We start from the raw sequence: 6169 nt of genomic DNA, 5'->3' as shown, positions 1-6169 counted from the left end.
CAGCTCCCAGTGTAGCGTGCCATGCTTGGGGCGTGTAACACTAGACAGCTGCTGCTGCTTCTGCTGCCGCCACATTGACCGTGCTGCTGCTGTGGCACTTAGCCCCTGCCCCTGCCCCGTGCCTCCCAGGAGCCGCTTCCGCAGCTAAATCCCCCCGCAGAAGCACCAGGACTACTCACTGTTGCCCCGCCAAGCGCCTTCTACCCCTTCTACCCCTCTCCTCATCCCCTTGTTGCCTGTTTGCTCGATAAACATGGTGCACCTGTTAGCGGAACGCTGGTTGCCAATGAGACTAGCAACACTGGCATTTATTGCTTTAATCACCTCTCTCTCTCTCGCTCTCACTCTCTCACCCTCTCTCTCTCTCTCTCTCTCTCTCAGTCTGTATTTCTCTCTTGTCCTCACACTCACTCCATCTTGCTCTATCGGATACGTCTATGTTTACATACCTCCATATCTACATTTGTATATGCATGTGAGTGTATCGTTGTACATGATTGAGTGTGCGTTTGTATATGAGTGGGATTGTATGCGTTTACACATGAGTGTGTGTACAGTATGCGTGTGTGAGAGAGAGATATTGTGTTTACACGTTTCTCAGCCAGCAGCCCACATGCGACTATGTGTGTGTGTGTGTGTGTGTGTGTGTGTATGATAGGGATACTTTGTTTTTATTTATCTCCAGGCCCCCTCTCGTTTGTTCCCGGCCCAGCTGTCAGTGTTGTGTCTGGAAAGCAGTGCTCCGTCGCAGCTCCAAGAGGAATGGGACCTCTGGAAAAGAGTCAACCGCGACAGACCTCTCAGAAATGCAGTGTAGACAGAGGAGGCAGAGAGAGAGAGAGGGGGATAGAGAGAGAGGGATGAGGGATAGAGGGGGGGGGGGGAGAGAGGCAAACACGCCCTAGGATTCTGTTCATAGAAAAACAATAGCTATGAGGAAAATGCGAAATAGCCACTCATGACCAGGTCATCTGGACTCTGTTCTGTGACAAGAACATCTAGGGGACACTTTTTTATTTTTTTGCTCCTGTATGTGTTAGAACTCGCTCGGTTGATTTATTCCCTCTCCACCCCACCGCATGCATACTGCACACTGCACTCCTCGCTGGAATTCTCTCTCTGACGCAGAGGGCAGCGTAGAGAGTGTGCTAATGGGGGAAACAGGTGCCACAGCGGATAGTAATCAGACGTGTAAGTCAACGGAGGTACTCAGAGTCTCAGACACGAGTGAATGCCGCCGTGCCAGTTGCCTCCTTACAGATTAGAGAGACAGAGAGAGAGAGAGAGGGGTTAGGAAAATTGCATTGAAGAAATGTTTTCAAATGGGAATAATTATGTAGATTTAAGATTTTAGATGTTCTAGACGCTTTGGATAAAGGTGTCTGCTAATTACAATAACCATAACCATAACCATAGAGTTTTATCTGTGATATAGTGGATGAGATCCTATTTAGAGAGGATTTGCTTCCTGAATGTGAAGCAGTAGCCTATATCTCTAAGGATTTAATGCATTCATAAACACAGGGTAGACTTTCCCCTCCACACCTAAAGGCCTGGATATGAGAGATCATATGGAATATGACAGATCATATTCATGCACATAAAAAGATGAATCCTTATCCCTTTCTAAATATAGCTATTCACCACTCGTTTCCAGGGCATCTCTGCTAAGAGAGGCAAGACATTAGAAGCCATGTGTACATAAAGTCAAATATTGCAAAAATAGTATAATCCAACCCCCCTCATGAAACACTACTTTTTTGTTGCCTCCCTGAAGTCACAGAAAAATGTTGTTGAGTATTGAATCTCTTTGGTAATCTATCCTCATTGACAGTTGACCTCGTTGACTCCTCAGTGATTGTGGAGGATCAACAACAATGTTTATGTTGTTGTTATTAGTATGTTCTCTAAAGGTGTAGTGTATGGTTCTTCAATTACTGTTACAGTATAGACCTTATAGTTCGCCTACAAAAAAGCTGTCATCTTTGACATCCGGTATCTGCTGATTTTTCCTATAGGAAAATAACATGGGGATTTTGAATAATCGCACCTGTTAAAGTCTCGTGGGGATGAAAAAGTCTGAAATGCAGACGTTTTCCTGAACACACTTTTGTCCTCTGCCTTCGAGTGGATACTGTGATCTCTGATAAGTGAAGGCAGCACACTTAGATTTTTGCTACCCCAGAGCTAACTTGCAATGCAATTTGCCATAGGTTAGTTAGCTTCAATTAACAACCGGATTTCCTTATATGGGCAAAGATGGCCGTTTTGGATCTTTTTTGTAGGCGAACTTCAGAGGTCTATTTTGGTTGCTCTCGCCGATATTTACATTTCATCAGCATTCAACATGATTTCCAAGCACAGAAAGGGTTACATGCAACCAGCATAACATGAACATGATTCACACACACACACACACACACACAAACACACACACACACACACACGCATTTGAGCTATTTGATGTTTATAAGGGCAATGTTATGCAGGAGAAATACGGCATTTTATTTAGGCCTAATGGATCAGGTTGTCCTTTGCTCAGAGTCACAGAGCATGTCATTTTGTCTTTACGTAAGGCAGATCACATCGCCCCCACCAGAACCCCTGTTGACACGTATCATCTTTATAAAGCCACCATTGTCCAGACACCCTCTTTGGAACATAAGCTGGCATCTGATGGGAGGGAGGGGGGTCTTAGGCGGGATGTACAAACACTGAAACCGAATATCCTCCTTCCACAAGGACAAGGAGGGTGTCAATATGGAGCAATGCCATGCCTTCACCCATTTAAAATGTCGCTCCTTCACTCATTTAAACATGTCATTCCCTGTTAAAAGCCTGTCCCCCATGCCTGTGTATCCTCATGAGCACTGGCCTTAAAGGCAATGTTTTTGAATGCAAGCCATTCCACTTGTTGGCAGTTTCAGACAATCACATTCCATTAGCTGTGTGTCTACACACTGTATGTCCTGAGAGCAACGATGTTTAGAAAGAAAAAAAAATCATACACTCAGTATACACTCTTTCAGCCAATCAACACCTTGCCTCAGTAGCACAAAGGGGAGGAGTGTGTTTTAAAGGGCTATTTATATATCACACATATAAATGTAGAACACTGCCCCAAAACAATTTTTGTCCACCCAAAAAAAATCCACATTCTATGCCCTCTGCTCATCTGTCTGTTTCCAGGGAAGGGAACAGCACTACAGTTTGAACCACTTGGAGGCAAAGCAGCAGCCCGCTGTGGTGGAGAAGAGGAGAGGAGAGGAGAGGAGAGAAGATGCAGAGGAGACAAGAGAGGAGAAGAGTGGAGTGGGGGAAAGAGAGGAAAGGAAAAGAAAGGGAGAGGAGTGAAGAGGGGGAAGAATGGAGAGAAGAAAAGAGGAGAGGAGAAGAGTGGAGTGGACAGGGGAAAAGAGAGGAGAGGAGAAAAGAGGAGAGGAATGGAATGGAAGAAAGAGAGGAAAGGAGAGGGGGAATAGATAAGAAAGCAGAGGAGAAACGAGGAGAGGAATGGAGTGGATGAAAGAGAGGAAAGGAGAGGGAAGGAGATAAGCGATCAGATGAATAATGGCAGCTTGCGAAACCTGTTGGCTACGATGGGGGAATAAGACGACAACAGCATGCTGGGCTGGAGATAAACATCTCTGCTGAGGCACAAAGCTATGAGTCAGACCGGCACGGAGAACTGAGACGCAGCCCAGTTCTCCAGAATTCCACGGCTGGATTAGGGTGTCAGGTATATCATCAGGAATGAATGAATGATAAAATGGCAGCTGCGCAGGATGGATGGCACAAAGAGAGAGGCGGAGAGATTCCTTTACCACAGGCCGGTGTAGAGAAGGAGAGATTCCTTTACCACAGACCGGTGTAGAGAAGGAGAGAGGATAGATGGGAGAGAAGAGCAGGGAGAAATGAGTGGACTTACAGACGAACAAACACATACACACACACACACACACACACACAAACACACACAAAAACACACACACACACAAACACACACAGGTACACACATACATATACGTATGCACACACACACATACACACACGCACACACATATGCACACGCAAATACACTATCATATATTGCAATTTTTTTTTTTTTTTTTTTATTCTTATGAAAATCTATTGATATGTTTGTGTGTCTGTCCAGATTTATTGTGTAATAACTGCTTTGCCGATATGAGTGACCTTGCCATGCAAATGAAGCATTTGAATTTGAATTTGAGAAAGAGAGAGAGAGAGAGAGAGAGAGAGAGAGAGAGAGAGAGAGAGAGAGAGAGAGGATGGACAAAGTGCAGACCCTCCATGTCCTCAGAGGTGCGTTCGTCTAGACACTCCTTAACCCCAGAGATGCGTTCGGACTCACTCCATTCCTCTAGTGACTCCTCAGCTATCTAACCTCCACGCCCGCCCTCTTCACCCCCCCCCCTTCTCCCCGCTGTAACTGAAGCCAAGGGGATGGCACCCGCAAAAATCCCCTGCAATGTTTGCCTGCTTGTAGTGCTTGAGATTCCAAACCCTGGCGAGCAGATTGCAATGCAAAATGCATTCCAGAGCCATCGTGACATTTTTCTACAAAGCACACACACACACACACACACACACACACACACACACCACACACACACACATTTAGTGTGATAAAATTAGAGCATTGTACAGTGGCATGGGTCGTAGATTTTATTTAATGTCACTCCACCATATGTTGCTCTTGCGTGCTTGGCGCCGGTATCCCTGGAATGTGCTGTGCGCTCTCCGCTCTCACTTTCGGAGGATTGCACCCGTCGTGCGACGGTCCTGTAGATCAGACCGGTGATTGCTTGCCAACAGGGGGCAATGCACACCTTCTCGCATGCAGGGACACCGGATGCTTTACTGCCCCATCTGATTCCTTAGTCAGCAGTATGCAGAGCGGACAAGTCCCAGCCTCTCATGCTAATCCATCATATCACCGTTCATTTTATACATAGCATAGCGCTCTGCACTGCGCTGATGCTATACTGCACATTGAAAAGGGGACTCAGTATGTATGCTGCTGAATGAATTCATCAGATGGTAACTTTGCTGTTTCATTCTTGCCTGTGGCTACTTGTCTGGTTTGAGTTTGAAGTTTAAAATCTGGAGTTCTGGAAATCTGGAGTTTAAAGTTCTGGTTCACTGTGTCTGCTCATGAACTACTTAACACTGACTGGCACGCCCGGACGGCACAGTTTGGGTGTCGGGTGTTGCGGATGGGAGACCAAATTTGCCCATAAAACCTGAGCCAGTGCATCCTGAGCCAGTGCATCCTGAGGGATTTGAATCTGAGCAGTGTCCAGACGAGAGGCTTCTCCACTCTGTTCTGCTTCAAGCAGCAGACCCTGTTCTTCTTCCTACCCCTCCTCTTCCTCCTCTCCTCTCCTTTCCTTTCCTCTCCTCTCCTCTCCTCTCCTTTCCTCTCCCCTCCTCTCCTCTCCTCTCCTGTCCTCTCCCCTCCTCTCCTCTCCTCTGCTGTTCACTCTGTTCCTCTTCCCTTTAGGCTCGCTGGGCAGACTGGGTTCAAGAAGCACCTACCTGGAGCACAATCTGCGCCCCCACACACACACACAGTCACACACACACAGTCACATACACACACACACACACACACACACACACACACACACACAGACACACACACACACACACACACACACACACACAGACACACACACACACACACACACACACACACACACACACACACAGACACACACACACACACACAGACACACACACACACACAGACACACACAGACACACACACACACACAGACACACACACAGACACACACACACACACACACACACACACAGACACACACACACACACCACAGACAGTCACACACACACACACACACACACACACACACATACGCAGACGTTGATCCCAGCCCAGGTTGTGCAGTCAGAGCTCCAGCACGGAGCCCCCAGCGCTCCCTGGCCTGACCTCTGGAGAGCAGTTGAGCTGGGGCAGGAATGTGAGGGCTTGACGCTTAAACTGCCCCCTCCCTCTCTTTACTCTCCCATTTGACCCTGTCCACCTCACACCCAGAGCACATTATTGCCCCCCCCCCCCCCCCTCCTGCCCCCCGACCTCAACACACACGCTGTTTAGCTCCTGGGTTTACAAGGGTTCTCTCT

Source organism: Alosa sapidissima, chromosome 12 (genome assembly GCF_018492685.1).
Source record: "Alosa sapidissima isolate fAloSap1 chromosome 12, fAloSap1.pri, whole genome shotgun sequence".
NCBI lineage: Eukaryota > Metazoa > Chordata > Actinopteri > Clupeiformes > Clupeidae > Alosa > Alosa sapidissima.
The sequence above is the reverse complement of the archived record's forward strand: the minus strand, read 5'-3'. Positions refer to the sequence as shown.